The sequence below is a fragment of the Cyprinodon tularosa genome, unplaced genomic scaffold (genome assembly GCF_016077235.1).
Source record: "Cyprinodon tularosa strain WSP-4 unplaced genomic scaffold, ASM1607723v1 ctg111, whole genome shotgun sequence".
Taxonomy (NCBI): domain Eukaryota; kingdom Metazoa; phylum Chordata; class Actinopteri; order Cyprinodontiformes; family Cyprinodontidae; genus Cyprinodon; species Cyprinodon tularosa.
The window spans coordinates 965762-984035 of NW_024037905.1; the positions used below are offsets into that span (position 1 = coordinate 965762).

The window sequence follows — 18274 nt, forward strand, 5'->3', positions numbered from 1 at the left end:
GCTTCACTGCATATTTTCTAACATAAAGTGAAGCCACATTATAAGTTGCATCATTTAGTTTTTTTCGTTTAGGTGTTGAAACTAGAAGTGACACTATTTTAGTGATTTAGATCCTCTTGAAAAATGTTCGCCTTGCAAATAGAAATGGATGCGGGCTGGATGTTTATGGCCAGAATGCGTAAAGCCCCACAGCAAGGCTCCAAGAATCTAAAATGAATCCCCCACCCCATCCCCTGATCTGAGATGTCACTGCGGACGCAGGTGAGAACACTGGTGGAGGCTCCATCCTCCAAACAAGTCTCCTTGCCTTCCTCTCCACCTCTGGCCGTCCCTCCCTCCCTCCCTTCTCTCTCTTTCGCTCTCCGCAGCAGCAGCAGCCGCCTCAGTAGGGCAGGAGCACCGCACTGAGTCACATCTCTATTACACGCACGCACCTTCACGCACACAGACGCAGCCTCCTGCGGTATATCCCGCGCAAGGCGCAGCAGCTTTTCCCACGGCATACTAAGTGAGTCCTCGCCGGGAGATGGGAGGTGCGGCTCCTGGGTCTGAGAGCGCTCAAAGCGGCTTGGTGTAGAGGCTGATCGGGGAATGCCGCTGGAAGTCTGCTGCTATTTCTGTTCCCAGTGCAGGATTCACATTTTAACTGCGCCGCTGCCAGGGATTTAAAGTCAACAAGCCTTCTGATCAGGATTGTTATTCTGAACATTTCACTCTTTTTTTTTTTTGCGGGGTGAGAGAGTAAGCAGAGTTGGGATTTGCTGTGGAGGTGCCCCTTCTCCGCAGTGCCGATGCGGTTGTGGCTGATTTCTGCATAGATTACAGGTACGGAAATGGTCTTTTTTAAGATTTTAGTTCCAATGATCAGCGTTGCTTTCAAGGCGCTTTTGGTGTTTTTACTGCCGGAGATTAGGTTGGAGTTTCCACTGCACCATCCAGGTGCCAGGAGGCGTGTTGCACCTGTTCTGGCTGCGCCATGCGCGCTCTGCTCCTGCGTCCGGACAGGCGTTCATCCCGCTGCAGGATCACTCACCTGTCTGACACAACTACTTAACTTTTTGCTATTGAAACCTGCAGGAAACTAAAAACCGAGATTGTTTCAGATATCAACCTGATTTTCGCGTTGCCTTGTATTCTTCTTCTTAGCTATAGAGGAAAGACCACTCCATACTGCAATCCTTTAAAATAGTTAATTGGTTATATATATTGTCTAAAATGAAATAAATAATGTGGACTTTATATTAAACATACGCACGTCCAGACCTTTATTTAAAATGGATTCAGTCTAGACTTTTCTCTACATTATTGAAACCGTCAAACTAAGTAACGCTCCATTTCCCATCATTTTATCTGGAATATTAATAGATATTAAAAAAGAATATCTACTCAACCACTGCTGCAGTTCAACTTTATGAATAAATGTAGATATGTGTAGGATTAGTTTTACGCAGCTTTTTGATCTCGAGTAGATTTAATAAAACATTTTTTTTTAATATAATCATTTTGTATACATTCCAAAAAGAACATTGATTTTAATGTATTCATGCCTGAATGGTTCAGATTGCTGGGGTATGTCCTTTAAGATTCTTAATTGGTGTTTCATAAACCCAGCTTCATATCAGGGACAACCTCATGGCATCTGTCTGGACTTTGTCTTAGTTTAAGGTCAGTTGATTTTATGCACTTTATTATTATTTTATTTTAGGGCATATTTGTAAATAGAAGCCTATTAACTTATATGGAATCAAATCTATTGGAAGCTTTATTTAACACTTTAGATTTTTTTTAATTAGCCAGAAAAGTAATGTGAAATATGATAAATATTCATTTAGAGTACATCTTCGTTTATTCGTTTAAGTGTTATGGGAATCTTCTTTCCTTAATGCAGTAAGCTTGCTGTAATTTTCTTTTGTTGGATTGTTAGGTTAAATATTGCCCTGCTCATTACAGCTCATGGTAATTTTCATGCAACACTATCATCTACACTTGTGAAGGCTTGTTGGAGTCTGAACTGATTGAAATGGAGATGAAAGAAGGAACTCATTGAAAGCTGTTTTGACATGTAGCATGAATAATCGTGGGCACAACAAAAACAAACTAAAACTGGCTAGTATGGTTAGTCCTGGCTCGTGATCCCTGACATGATCTCTTCCCTGTTGAAAATGGTTATCCTCTTTACAGCAGTGGCTCTGAGCCCCTCTACTGGTTTCTTTCTCCTTATAAAACTTAGTCATGGCTCAGTTCAGCTTATTTCTTCCCATGCCAATTTTGAAATATTGTTTTTTTTTTTTTTGTTTTTCTTTATCTGTAAATGAGTAACAAATATCCCTACATTTATGTGGTTTTTGGAGTTTTTAATAAAAGAAACAAAACAGGATCCCATTTTTAATCTAAATCATTCAACATATAGGTGGAAAGACAAAGCTGTATGTTAGATATCCATTAGGGGCAGTGTGGTTCACAGGCTTGTGAGGCAGAGTTTGATTCATTGTACTAGGCTTCTAGTATGAGAAATTGCATAATTCTTGCTGGATTTTTGGTTTTGAAGAACATGGTTGGATACCTCAATGCTACAGACAGCTATTATAAGATTTATGGGGATAGACTGCTGGAGGATGGTTGACTGTGAGCAGGAATTTTAATTATTTCAAACTGTATTTTGACATTTCTTTGCATAATTAGGACAAGCTTTTTTTCTCTATATCATATTTCAACACATTTCTGGATCTTTCCTCATGTTTCCTCTGGGAGCAAAATATTCTACTTGAGCAATAACCAACAGCCCAATTGTTTAATTGTTTTGCATGCTTAAATTTTCTCTGAGAGTTGACCTCTGTGCAAGCAGTAAAAACTCAGACCTTTCCATTTTCTCTTCCTCTCCCTGTGTGCTGTCTATCAAAAGCTTCCATAGGAATTGAAACTCTAGCCTTTATTGGCACATAAGCACCTCATTGACATACCAGCCCCTGTCTGTCGGCCAGTGTTACAGCAGTTTGGACCTGCAGAGCAGGCCTTGTCAATATTACGACCTGCTAATGGATAAACTCTCACTCCAGCCTTAGTAGTGAAGACATTAACAGCGTTATGGGGCAGTACCCTTGCAAGAATAAGCACCGCATTAAATCTTTGCAGGGTTTTCATGTCAAGGGGAAAACTAACTCATTATGAATGGGGGAAAATCTCTGACACATTCTCCATAGTGATATCAATGCCTAGTGGCCATGTAGGCAAGATCCAGCGGAAGTGTGTTTGTGTGGCTGAGTGTGGGTGTGAAGGATGCATCTGTGAATGGCTGGCGAGGCCCCATATGAATACCTCGGTCACAGAGACGTATCGTCATGTCAGACTGAATGATGCGTCTGTGAATTAGACCTGAATGGAGTTCTCTGTTTGTTCTCATTCTCTCTCTCTCTGTTTCCCTCCCTCCCTCACTCACTTGTACACACTTACACCCCTCTGCGCTGTGACAGGACTACCAGACACAGGCCAGTGTCCAATTAGGCTCGCTCCTCTCTCACGCCACCCAACACCACAGAGGAGATTGCAAATTGTATTTCTGTCTCCCCAACTGTTCTTCCCACCGTGTTGCGTCTAGCATATTTCAGAGCAGTAAGAGATAATAAGTGCAGGGGTGTTAACCTGTCAGTGGGTTTTAGGTAGTTTGATCCTTTTTTTTTTTAGCTTTGTAAAATGACTGCTACGGTAAATTCACTTCTGTTATACCTTTTCATATTTAGTCATTTTACAATAAAAAAAGCATGTATCTGTTTTGTTAGTTGATGCTGAAGTGGAAGGAGATTTAAACTCCTGCATGTACTTGCATGCAACATCTCTGAGTTAAAACTTTGTTCATGTTTTTAGAGGGACGATACGTCTCTTCCAGCTTTGCAGATCTCTTTCGTGGTTAAGGCCAACATTGGATTTAGTGCTTGACTTTAACTTGGGTGTTACTGTAACACATAAGTATGCTTCGTTGTAGCTGTTGCTTTACATGCATGGTTGCTGTCTTCTTGTAAAGTGTTCCCACATCATGATGCTGCCACCGGCGTCCCCCACCTTGGCTTGTGTGAAACTGCATTTCTTCTTTCTTCATTCTTTGCTTCCATAAAGGTCAGACCAGTGGAGTGCACCGTTTTGATGATTGGTTTTCCTTGGCCCGCCACTTGCTTTAGATGAATAGCCACATCTTGGTAGGTTTATTATTGTGCAAGACCTCCAAGCCCTGTTTTAACGTCTTCAAAACTTTATCCCTGATATGTCTGGAATTTCTCCTTGGCCTTCATCTGTTGATCTCTAACAAAGCTTCCAGACTTTCACAAAAAGGCTCTACTTATAAAATACCAACTGGTTTATTTACCGGTAGGTGAATCAGAGTGGCCAAATATATTTTTTGATACTGCAAGAGACTCTCTGTTGGTTATGTTTTTGTTTTTTGTTTTTTGATGAAATAAAATTTCAAGTCAGGGAATTTTATGGTACATTAAAGGGAATAACGGCTTACAAGTTTGTAATTAAGCCTTTTGTTATGCACCACTTTGCTATTGATGTTTGCCCCAGCAATGACAGCAAGGATCCGTACTAAGGATCTCCAAACAAAAAGATTTGTGAATGCTTTGAGAAGAAATCAATACAAGAGACAGCTTCTCTTTTAATGAGAACCCTTTTTGCTCTTGTCTGATCTGTTAAGTCAGCATATGCTTCCAACTACAAAGATTTGTCTACATGTGTGTTTTTACTGTTTAAAAAAAGGTTACTTGACTTGAAAATCATACTAAGATGTCAATTTCCTATTTTAAGGGGTTTAACACATGCACATGCTACTATCACAGCTGCATATTTTTTCTTTCCTCCCTCTAGGATTCCCTGGTGCTATTATTTCAACTTATTACTCAGTCCTTCTCTTGCGGTTTCTGCCTCTAGCTGTCTTCTTCCATATCTTTCTTCCTCACTCTAAGCTGCCAAGTGCATAACTTTGTGTGTGTATTTGTGTACATTACCAGGCAAAAAGAGTGCGAAAAAAAAGAACAAAAAAACAGACTGCTTTGACATTGGAATGACCTATGAGGAAGGGTATAAATGGAGAAAAGGATGTTGTAGATGTGAGGCAGGGGGATATGGAAAGGCAGCAGCACATCAGTGGGATTGCCAGACTGCTCTTTTTGATAAGACCATATTAGGCGCTTCTCCGAGGTCCCTATGATTCATATGGAGCTGTGACTCTGATGTATAAACACTTCTCTTTGATGCAGCGGCTGTTGACGTGCTGTGGCATATTGGTTCATATGCTTGTGTGCACCAAGTCAAGCATGACTAGCAGTAAATTAGTTTTGTTTCAGATGCATGAAATGATGAGAAAATTGCACACAGTCTTAGGGCTTTTTATTGCCCCATGTTCGTTCTCATTTGCTCCTTCACTGATGCTCTAAGTCCTTGCATGGATTAGGCTTCTGATTCTGCTTTCATTCTGGTCTTTGCACAAAAATGCCAAGGAGCAGTCTGTAACACATTAACATATACTTGCATGCTCCATTAGTTCAGATAAAAAAGAAACACTTGACTCACAATATTATCTTATTACCCAATTTTCTTTTCTCTGATTTGCACAACATACTTCAAGGACAACGTGCTGCATGGATTGTTTTCTTTATTTTGTTCACTCTTTAAACTGTTGAAATAACCACACAGTGAAGTACAACTTTTTCTAAGACTGACTTAAAGGAATCCTTTGGTCGATTGGGCCCAAAGCAGGGTCAGGTTTTTAAAACCACATTCCAAAAGAATAACTCAGAGCACTTTCAATCTGCCCAAGAATATGGCACAATTAAAGTGTTAGTGGACTATATCCTGCTGGATTTCTTAGCTCAGGTGGGAGAATCTGTGGAAAGGACAGCTCTTAGTTGTTCACTGTATACATCTGACCTTTACCCAAGATTACCAATCTACCACTTGTGGAAAGAAGACCATAAAAAGTGGTTTTATTTGCAGAGCAAATGATACAGGTATGCCCTTTTGGTCATTTTATTTGAAAATCGCCATTTTGGCCCGAATGCAAAATGCTGCTTTGGAAATATAATGCTGCTTTTTTACCAAAGGAGTCTAACCAGATTCTTAGGAATCCCGAAAGAAAATCTCTAAGACGTTGCAATATGCTTCATAAAAGCAGAGACTTTATATATGATTGACTGATCTCACAGTGGATTAATTTACTCGTTACATCAGCTCAAGTAGTAAAAAAAGAACGTGCCAAAGGATGAAAAAGGTGCATGGGATATATATATATACAGTATTTACACAGTGTGTCCACATATGACAGCTTTTTTTATTTTTATTTTTTATAGTAGGATTATTATACTGGGTAATTGCACAGTATGTTTAGATGGGTATTTGGATGGATATTTATACATATCAGTAATGTATCTTTAAAACTCTGTGGTTTCAGTGTGACAAAGTTCAAGCAGTATGAATAATATTCTACAGCATCATATTTCTTTATCCTGAAGACATTTAGTAGGTCAACCAACAGATCATGAGCCCCTTTTCATCATTCTTCTAAAGGTTGTTTGCAGTCTTTTGCTTCTAAAAACTACATTCATCATAGGCTTCAACTCCCTTGAACTTTATCACTTTGGTAACACTGTGGATTGACCCTAATAAGTGATGCTCTTTAGAAAATTCGAACTTGTTTCAACTTGAAAAGGGAATCAATGCTCTCAATGTTTGGTGCTGAAAGAGGTCGGTGACTTCCTTTTTAGTTCTGAGCTCCAATAGGATCTTTTAAAAAGTAGGACTGTTAGAAAACAACCCAGGAAAAAAAAAAGTATACCTGCATTTCGCTCCATCACATTGAGCTTTCAGTCAAAATGGAAATAAAACCAAATCCAAATCACTCATGAGTGGGATGGCAATTGTTAAATCTATTTAATGAGGGTTAATATTGCTGTGTTTGCAGACTCCTCTTGGGATGAAGTGCTATTATCAAGATCATTACTGTATTGTATTTACAAACGTGAGTCAGCATCCTAGCCGGATTGATCTTGTAGGTTTCCTTTAAGGATTTAAGTGTTTATATACCTTTCTGATGTTGTCATATTCTGTTAGACTCGTTCTTTTATCTTGACACTTTCCGTCTGCTTTTGGTGTGAGTGAACATCACTATGCAGTGTTATCACAGTAATTGTAGAACAGCAGGTTGAAGGGAAACCCCTGCTGCTTATTTAGCCAAAGGGTAGAAGGACTGTGGGAGGACCAACTCGATGTAATTCCCTCTACAATTAGTTCACCTCTTCCTGTCCCCTCCTTCCCTTAAGGACACATCACTGTCTTGCAAAATAACAAGAGGAATATTACAAAGGGAATTGACAAGGATTACACAGGGTTTGTGTTTTATTCTTTCTTGTCTGCCTCCCTTTTGCTTTCCTTGCATATATTTCTTTAGTGTAGATAGGATTTGGGCATTGATTGGCTAACAGCCAAACTCTCACCAGCCAGTTTCAGGGATTTTTGTATTTGTAGAATTGCAGTTTGTATGAAAACAGAACAATATTAGAACTTTTAGATTTCGACATTTACACCTGATAAGGTCTTATTGTACTTGTGTTAGTAATTTAGCATGTAAATGATCAAGATTGGGAATAATTCTAATTATCTTTTCACTGATTATTATGGTTGCCGTATTAAGAAGCATTAGTTCTCTGGCTGATTTATTTTTGTAAATAAACAGATATGCTTGTAGAATGTACTCTAATGAATGCTGACACCAAGCACAGGTTGGGTACATCAGGGTTCTGTTGAGTTAAACTCCCCTGATCAGATTTTAAATCACTTGTATCTTGCTTACTGCGAGAAGCACTAAAGCTAAATCAATTACATGCCCTGTTGATTCCTCCGTTACATGCACAAATGGCCTCTACAACCCTCAACTATTAAGGCTATTTTTTTTTTCTTTTTAGCAGAAGATTGAAACTACAACTTTGTGCATGTGGCTGACACAAAGGAAATTAGGTATAGATTTTGTTATTTGGGAAACATATTTCATGTGAGGTGTTAATATCTGACCTAAAAATGTCATATAGTAATATGCTTATATCAGGGTTCTTTTTTACACATTCACTTTAAATTACTGTTTAAATTACTGAAAATGACTATTGAAACTTTCTAACTTCTGAAATTCCCCAAATTACCTGGCTGAAGTTCCCAAGGGAAGTATATGGAAACATAGATTCTTGTATTGAACTTAAAGAATTCAAAGATTTATGAAATCTGTCATTTAAACGTAAGACCAGCTTCAACAGCTTGAGAGAATCCTATTCTCAATGGATAAGGCAATGATTTAACGGCATCTCATGATATGTGAATGTGGAAGCAACAACCAGTCAATTGCCAGTCAATTTACCTATTCAACATTCACTAACTTTTATTTATTCTTTTTCCTAATGTGTTTCATGTTTTAATGCCGTACTATAAATTATTTGGAGTTTATTATGGCCATGAGTGGAAAGCGATTAAGTAATTAATTTAGCTAAAATAACAAATATAGGTTATTGTTTGCTTGTTTTATAATTAAAAGTATAGTAGTTGATGAGGAAAATAATTCTCATGTTTCTACAGACATTGTGTGTCAGTTTAGGCTCTTTTTACGGCATTTGTCCTTGCTACTGTAATGGCTGTTGAGTTACTTAAACATATTATATTGTGGGGCTGCTCAGTGGAGCAGTGAGTAGCACTGCTGCCTTGCGGCAAGAAGGTTCCAGGTTCCATTCTGCATGGAATTTCCATGTTGTCCCTTAGCATGCGTGGGTTCTCTCCGGGTACTCCGGCTTCCTCCCACAGTCCAAAGACATGACTGTTAGGTTAATTGGCATCTCTAAATTCTTCGCAGGTGTGTGTGTGCGTGAATGGTTGTTTGTTGGTCTCTGTGTTGTTGTTGCCCTGTGAAGGACTGGCGACCTGTCCAGCGTGTACCCCGCCTCTCGTCTGTAGACAGATAGAGATGGAGCGCTAGCACCCCTCGCAACCCCGCTTGGGATAAGTGTGATGGAAAATGGATGGATGTTATATTTTGTTCAGTTTCATTCACTTTAGAGTTTAAATGGACAAGAGAAAATCGGAGTACTCCCTGAACATCACAAATAATTATCATTATTCTAAGGTGCAGAAAATGGAAAAGTTCTTAAGTCTAACAGATGTGAAGCCTTAAATTTTTATCCGAATGCCCAAAATGATTTGCTATGATTACTGTACGAGAAGTTATTTGTAATAGATTGAGGAATTCTCCTTTATATTTTTACCATTTGCTCACCAGAAATGTTCATTTAAGCCTACAAACAGATGTGTAACATTTTAAGAGTTTCATTCCTCCGCTCAGCCACCTGCTCTTCTTCCTCCTTTGTTCTGCCTGTGATTGCAGTAAAGCTTTGACAGGGCTGTTACAGGCCCTCTAGGCAGATATTGCAACCTAACATGCAGGACCATGCACTAGTCTGTGTTAAAAAGGGGTTTCTCAATTTTTCTATAAGTATAAAAATGGCCATGACTCACCATGGAAAGTCAAAAGCAAGGCAGGAGGGAAAAGTGTGGTGAAATGCTGCATAACAATTTTGCATGCTGTTGCTTGCTGTTTAAATGACTGTTGGGTGGAACGCTTGTCTGATGTGTTTATGCCACAGGCTTAGAGCTAGGGAAGGTAACCAGTAGGAGGGAGGGGCTGTGAAAATGCATCCATTGAAGTGTAAACTTGCCTGAACTTGGTTTTCTCATTTTTCAATTGGTGACCCTTTTTTTTAATTTGATTAAGGTGGAGAGTGTTTGGCTTGGGAATTCAACGTTTATTTTTATTTTTTGAAACCTTTTTTTTTTTTTTATCTGTCACCCTTCATTTTTTAGGATTTTAAGATGATAACATAATCATCCTTTGCAAATATTTTGTGCCCCAGTAAACCAAATCCATACCACCTTTTATTATACAATTTTTCTGGTAATGTGCCAATGTTTGTTAATGAAAAAAAAACAAAAACTGTCATGTTGATCTAAGGATGATTTAAAGATTTATAGCTATTGGCCAACTTGCCAAATTTCTGTCTGCTTTTTCTTTAGTAGCTATTTAAGTCTTTCCTCCATGTATTTTTATGGAAAAGTTAGCTGAGAGCGTATCCTAGGGCTGCGACTAACTATTTCACTAATCTGTTAATCTGGCGAACCCTTTTTTAATTTTTTTTTTTTGATTAATCATTCAATAATTGGATGGCAAAAGGTTCTTTGTAATTACACAGAATTTTAACCAAGGCACAACCAAGTGAACCAAAACCTGTGTTATTTGAGCACTCCTGGATAGAGCATATTAATGGACTAAACAAGGGTTTCATCTTCCTTACAAAATATTTGGATATTTTTTACTATTTATGTTTAATAACTGGTTTGAGGGCGTTGGTCTTTCAGCTAAAGGCATGTTTTAGAGTCTCTAAATTCAAGTTAAAGATGAATGGATTACTAAATTAGTTGACGATTATTTCAATAATCAATTGTTTTAGGCCTAGTTAAGACAGTAACAATGAAAGTTTTAACTTAAGTTTCTTGTGGAGCTTTTGATTTGGAAATGTTCTTTTATCATTTTCTTTCCCAACACTACTCATGTTTTGAATGTAGAGTCTGTACATGAGGCTTTCTGAACAGATTAGGCTGCTTTCTTCAATGGGCAGATAAGATGGTACCAAGTAGTGCAGAATTGTGAGATGGATGTTTTTGGGGTTAACATTTTTCTTTTTTTTTTAAACTGAAAATGTGGGAACTTTGTGTTTTCTTCTTCAGCCTTCATTTACTTTGATTCTTCCAGTTGACATTTCAGTGTGGCCAAGCTTCTTCCAATGTTTGCTTTATCTGCTTCAAATTAAATCGAACTTGTATTGGATTTTTATGGGGTCAGAAAGAGGAGAGTCAGTACAAATGTACAAATATTTCTCTGATTGAAATTTTGGAATTTGTAATATTTATACTTTTTAAGTGATTTTTGTTTTCTACTAAACTGTGTTGATCTTTCACATCAAATTCACATAAAAATAAACACTTTGTTGTTGTGACATCAAGTACCTTAGCAAGGCTCTACAGAAAGTGGAACTGAATGATTTTCCTTTTTATCTTTTTTTCCTGATTTATTTTGCAGAAGTTTTACTGTAGTTTTAATTTGAACTACAGCAGCAGAGGCAAAAAAAAAAAATAGCTTTTTTTCTTTCATTTAATTTCAAGGTCTGTTTAAATTTACATTAATGGCCATAATTATACTCCATTAATTATTCAATTCCTTTGATTTGACTAGTTCAACTTTAACATTGTAAACAAGTCTATTTCTAGCTCACAGTGGGCTGCTTTTCTAATTACAGACAATTATTTAAAATCACTGGCATTCTTTACCTACTATACTGCTTTATGACAATATTGGTTTTAGTGTTTTCCAGTAGATATTAAAATAGTGCACAGAAATGGATTTCAATGTGTGCAAAGTACGTTTTTAGAAATAAGGACATGTTAACACAACAGAGCAGCTTAAATATCAACTCACTTAATCATAGTCATTTCTTATAATAAATTTCTCATTTTCGCTTTGACCTTTTATGGAAATTACGCATCCACTTTTCTGTTTCTGCTCGTTTATCAGTTCCAGGTGGTAACAGATGTACGGCGTGTTTCACAGAATGTGTTTAAACCAGGAGTATCTCAGCAGTTCTGAGGGCACATTTGACACATCTTGTCAAACTGCTCATTTTTTAGTTTTCTGAGATCGTTACACTTGAGGCTGCAAGTCTCTGCAGGTGTAGACATTTCTGTCTTCACTCGTGTGTCCCACATTTTCCATCTCTCCCACATGGCTTTGACTGAGGTAATGTGTCCTGGATAGCAGGAAGACAAACTATGGCATGGATGTATTTTTCTAGTTTAGTTTTCCACAAAGGCAGTTGGAAAAGCTCTTACAAAAATGAAAAGCAAATAGTCAAAAGCATGTTCAGTAAATCTGTCAGTATTTCTCTGGAACCATGTATGCAACATTTTATTTTGTAAGAAGAACTTGCTTTAAAACAAAACATTATATTTGTCCATGTTAAACCATCATAATCTGATGATCATAGACTACAAATCTGACTTAAGAAAAAAACAAAAAAAAAGTAAATTTTAGTTTTTGATATTCCCTAAATTTCTATAATTTAGTCAAAAGTTGATAGTAAATCACTCTAAGCAAGTTTTTCAAATGTGACACAATGTGTTATTGTATTTATACATTTATAAAAATTCTAATAACCATGGCGCCCACTAATATACTTTAAATTTTACAGTTTTTGTAAATTTATTGTGCTATTTAGTAGCTGTTTATATATTTTTTGGCATAGTCCAATGTGTCAAAACAACCTTTTTCTAAACTTTGTCATAATTCTGGTTTACTGGATTGTATTATGTATTCTTTTCTTGTCTTAGTGGAATAATAGGAGCTTAGGGGTGGATAACTAGGAAAAATATAACAGATTAATAATGGAACAAGCAGTGATTCTTGTACCAGCTGTGCATCATGAACAACTGGCATCTTAAAGACATTTCTTCAAAGGATTAGTAGGGAGAGCTGTAATCCACATGCTTTGACTAAACCAAATCATCCACTGCGCTGATGAGGCTCACAGATGTGCATTGTGATCTACTTCAGTCTAGATTTGTGTTTACACTGCCGTTTCAATTAGATCAAAAAATGCAAACACTTTGCTTTTCCTTGCCCTGACTTCAATATCTATTTCTAATTTTGTCAAAGATGATTTGTTTCTGAGTCAGGGTAAACCTGCTAGGTGAAAATTTTGAAAGTCTGTGTAGAAACAGATTAAGAGACAAATCAAAGCAGCCATTCGTCCTTTTATTATAATCGCCACAAAGCCTTTAGAATGATCAAGCTTCCCTGTTTAGGACGTTAATCTCAGAGGTCAAGTCTGTATCCGCGCTGTTCAAAAAGAAGAAAGAACAAAGACGCAACTACCTGCTGTTTCTGAATGATTAAGATTGAAGATGAAGTAAAATATCGGTAGACATTAGAAATAAAAAGATGATCATGATGAGATATTTGGGTTTAAGCAGGTTACCTCTTATGATCTTACTTAGTAAAACCTGATTTTACCGAGATGCAGTTAGTTTGGCATGTCAATGTTTTTTTGTTTTTTTTTGTCCTGATGCCTGATAAGCTGCAATCATCATGCAATGTGGAATATGTGATGTGTGATACTACAATGATACATTTGTGGTTACAGGTTTTTGGTGCCAGCATGGCATTTCTGAGTATTTGTAACCTTGCATAGTGAGCGTTAAATTCACTCATTGGTGCAGTGGGTGGTGGGGGTTTCATATTGAGTCTAACAGTTAGGGGAGCTTGAAAGATATTTAGATAAATGTCACCGGATTTGTGTGGTATTTTCTGATCAGTTTCAAGTCTGCTATTTTGACAGTCTCTTTTTGCTTAACATTGTTTTTCTTTGCCCAATGCTGATTTATTCAAATAATTCAGTGAAAGTTGTTGATCCTCAAGGCACCAACTGTTTCTAAACATGTTTGAACCTGGTCCACAACTCCTCCGCACCTTCCCCCTCAAGCACTGTCATTATGTCTACATACTGATACTTTATGCTGCAGGTAATCTGGCATGTTTATATGGGAAATTAAGCACCGTTATTCATATTCCCTGAATTTAATTTGTGTGGCTTATTTCCATGGTTCTGCTCAGGCTTATCAAAATGCTGGGTGAAGACTTACTGCTTCTTTCTAATGTTTGATCACCTCGCTGGCAGATTAGACCTTAAAAAGAAGTTGTAAACAAGCTCTGCTCTTCTCTAGTTTGGTTGTTTTTTGGTTTAATTTGAATGCTGAAAGGGAATGTTGTAATATGTTGTACCCTGTCCTCTTTGGTTTTTGTCCTGATTACTACTCCAGTCACTGGGGACACTGAAATTAAATCAAACTTCCAATTAAAATATATTTCTTTTGGTAGTTTTTTTAACCTCCTTGTATTTAAGCTGTTGCGCTCACAAATTTTTTTCTTGTTCAATTATAGTCCCAACTACGGTACTTAAATACTGTTCTGGACATTAGTGAGGCAATTTAGTTTTTTGGGATGTTTTTGTATATGCAGTGCATGCTTTGAAGAAATTCTGATTTTTGTTTTTATTACAAAAATCGTCTAACCTCTTAATTTGTATCTACTATTTTTAAGTCAGTTTTTTATTCAGTTTTATTTTCTATTTTGATTCTGGGGTCTCAGTGTCTAAGTTGTTGTAACTATCTCTCTCATTTCGTTATTACTACATTAGCTGGCTATTAGCCTTTGTTTAGTAATGCACCAGTATAGGATTTAAAAAAAAAACTGGACTTAGTTGAATGTTTGTGCATTTAGCATTGTCTCAGTTGAAGCATTCAATTATTGCTTGGATTTAAGTTGAAATGGGTTTGGTTTAGCTTGACAGAATGTATCCTGTTTTACTGGGATAGTCTGGGCCATTGCCAGACTTTGGCCATTGCCAAAGACAATATAGACTTTGCTTTCAAAAATGCCACCAACATTTCCAAATCTATCATTTTTAATACGGGGGCCTTATATTGCAGTCCTCGAGGTCTGTTAAATGTACCTCTCCTGACACACACCTGAAACACATGGCTGACACAAGTTCTTCAGTGTCTTGCTAGTAGCCTGATACATTTCAGTTGTTTATTTATACTGTATAGTGCCAATTCACAGCTCATGCCATGTCAAGGCCCTTTAGAGAGAAAAAAAATAACCAGATCATACTGATCAGATACAGATTGGTTCAGAGTTTTCTAAGAAAAAACACGCTGATTACAGATCATACAGATCAGATACAGATTGGTTCAAAGTTTTCTAAGAAAAAACACGCTGATTGCATCGACCGATTGACTCGACAGCAAGAAGCAGACATGCATAAAGAAGCAGAGATACAAAAGTTAACTGTTAACCAGCTACACATGTGGCCCTGTCCAGGAAAACATAGCCAAGCAGACGAGCTCCGAGTCAGTTCCCATGTCCGAGGATGAAGAGAGCATGTACAGTTAGAGTGAAAAAGCATGATTACACATAAAAACAGGGCAGCCTCCAGCATCTATACGCAAAGGTGCAGATGGCAGGAGCTCAGCTGATATTTCTCTCCAGGATGGTGCCAAAGCCAAATGGAAACAAACCAGATGAAGCTACTATGATGAGAAAATGCAAAGAAAGGATAAAGTGAGAGGTTGAATTGACAAATTCTGCAGAAAAGGACAATAGAGATAAAGAAACTGAATTATTAAAAGGGCTCCCTCTGTTCTCCAGCAGTCTAAGCCCATAGCAGCATAGCTATAGAGACAGTTCAGGATAAACTGAGCCTCTATAACTATAAGCTTCATCACACAAAAAAGCAAAGTCTAAAAAGTATACAGGATGTCTGCCTCACAGAAAAGAAAACGCTAGTATGTAGGAGCCTGAATAAACTTAGAAAGCAAGAATCTTCTGGTTTATTACACTGAAATATGCAGTCATACACAAATACACAGTAGTGTGACATTCTTTTGTGTTATGGTGAAGCTTATGGTGAAGCAAAAATAATCAGTAATTTTACCTTCAAAGATACTGCAGTGTATTGTATGTGCTGATGGGAAAAAAATATGTTTGAAACCAAAGAAACAACAATGATAAGAGGCAAAAGGCTCCTCAAGAGAAGGTAAAGACAAAATTAATTCTTAAAAATAACCCACTGTATGGAGAAAACCTATTTTGTTTTCTAGTTACAGTAACTAGAAGTTGATGGAAGCAATGTTTTCATTTGGCTTTCACTTTAGAGTACTGGATAATGTCTTGATTTAATGACCTGGATCATTTATGCTCTCTCAAAAAATGGCCAAGCCGTTCTTATACAGTCTGATTTATATATTAACACATTATTTTCATACATATCTAGTGTGGTACTGTCTGTAGTCCAAAAATTCTCCCTTACAGGTAATCTGTACAAGTCTAAACTATCAGAGTAAGGTGCTAATGACCGTCCTTCAACAGTAATGACTTAGAGATTTAGATCTGCACTGATCACAAACTACCAGTCAAAAGCCACACCAGCAAATACTGCAGCCAGAGCAAAGCATGTGTGGGATTGTGTGGAGTTATCAGCCTGTTTTATATTTGATTAATTTGTTGCAAAACATGAATGTCTAACTATTCAGTTATTTTGCAGCCTTAAGTGGCAAGCGTTGGATAATCATATTCAGGCACCTGTTAAAAAAACAATCTGTATTTGAACTCTGAGCTCCTAACGAGGATGTGTAATTCCCAGATATGAGGTTAAAAAAGGAGAATTCAGCCAGGAGAGGAGACAGGCGGATGGAAGCCATTTGACAGGCCACTTGGTTAGATTTCTGCCTCTTTGATATGATTCTTATTCTGGGAGAACAAATGGGATGGATACCTGTGACAAGAAAACAATATATTTAAAAAAAAAGGCACACTTAAAGTTGAGTGTTAAAGTGTTTGTTCTCCTTATAGTGTATTATTTTCCTTCAACCATGAACTTGTTTCCTGTTAGAAAATTGCTTTCATTTCTTAATGGATAAGAGAAAATTAAGTATTTGTTTTTACATCTTGATAAAAGGGCACAGCAATTCCTTAATCACATTTTGCCAGCTATAAAACATGCACATCTATTTAAGCATAATGGAGGTCCATGCTGCTTAGTTTGAAATTGTCTTTAAATTAATCATAAGGGAAACGCATGACTTAAAAATTGGTTTGAACATCACAGTACTATAGTCCAGTATTCTTGTGATTAAACCATGGACTATGATCTGTGTTTGGGTTTGAGAGAGAAGATTTTTTTTTATTTAAATAATATTCAGGTGAGTTTTAAATCAAGCTGACAGAGTTCAATCTCGGAGCAAGCTGCTTTACTTTGCTTTTTTTCTTCTTTATAATTCTGCACCAATTTATCGTTGCCATAGCAAACCAAACAAGGTTGCCTTGGAAATTAATCTACTTATAGAGAGGTAAAAATACTGACAACTCTTTGTTTGAATGCGGAAACTGTTTTTTTTTTTTTCATTCTGCTTTTATTAACCATGGCCTGAATGTAAAATAAGTGTTTAAAGATAAGATTTGTTACTTCTCTTTAATGCTCTCCAGTGAACAGAAAAATCTGTTTATGAACTGTGATTAATCACTCGTTTAATTTCCCTTGGAAATGGTTTAAAAACTTGAATACTGCTTTGAATTATTCATAAATAGTCATCGGAGGGATCTAGATCCTTTTAAAATATTTTTGATTTCTACATGTGTATCTGTGATGTTCATAAGCCAGTTTATGTTTTTGCATTCGTTTGACATGTACCCAGACGACAGTGCAATCAGAGGGCTTTCACTGCAATATCAACAGCCCTGTGGTGGATTAGACCTCCTAACCCTGATCTTGACGGGGTATCTTGTGACAGTAATCCATGCCGCTAATCCACGTCTTGATGTAAACACCAAGGACAACCCGCCTTCTATCCTCCGTGTCCTTGTTTTTTCCCCCCACTGCTGCCTTTCTGAGAGAAGTTTGTATGCCATCTGTTTATTGTATCAGTGGGGATCAGTTTAATGCAGTGCTCATGTTGAACCTACTCTCTCCATAGTCATTACTTAACTTGTCTTTTAAATGAAAGGGTTGCCCAGTTATTATCCTGCATAGTAATTTCATCAGTGTGTGATTGATAATCACATTGATGCAGTTTGTTGGTGGAGTCCATTTTTTCCACTGACGACCATGGGAATAGTTTTAACTATTTTGAAGGAATTAAAATATTTGCCTCTGCAGCAAAAATACAACTTTCTTTAAAAAAACATGCTAACATAACTATATCCTAGAAATCAGACAACAGCATTTTGATTTCCTTCAGTTTTTTATTTAATTTAAAGTTTTAGCTTTAAAACTGACATGAATTGGGACAACATTCTTGATTATATAGAAAATCCTTTTTTTGGCCTGTAAGGCTCATGTGTTTTAGTAATGGAGTTTTCTGTTGTTGTTTGTATATTAGGACTAGTGGATAAATGCATGCATTGCTACTGCTGTTCAAGGGCATTCATAGACTTTGTTTTCCTCTGGTCTTGGTTGTTTGCTACAGTGCATAGTAGGGCTTATTCCTCTGATCTCTGCTGCAGCCCAGCAGGTAGCCATGCTTGAATGAGTTTTGGTGGGACGGGAAGGAGGTTGGGGGTCCACTCCAATCACTACATCCCTAACTT

The 18274-nt window shown here is 37.2% G+C and overlaps 1 protein-coding gene across 1 annotated transcript in view; it reads left to right on the forward strand.

Moving 5' to 3' along the window:
- The first annotated feature begins 358 nt into the window (after positions 1 to 358).
- plxna4 (plexin A4) overlaps positions 359 to 18274 on the forward strand; it is a 270146-nt gene continuing 252230 nt past the window's right edge. The window contains exon 1 of the mRNA XM_038298573.1: positions 359 to 825. The gene's annotated coding sequence lies outside the window, so the exon portion shown is untranslated. The remainder of the gene's footprint in view (positions 826 to 18274) is intronic.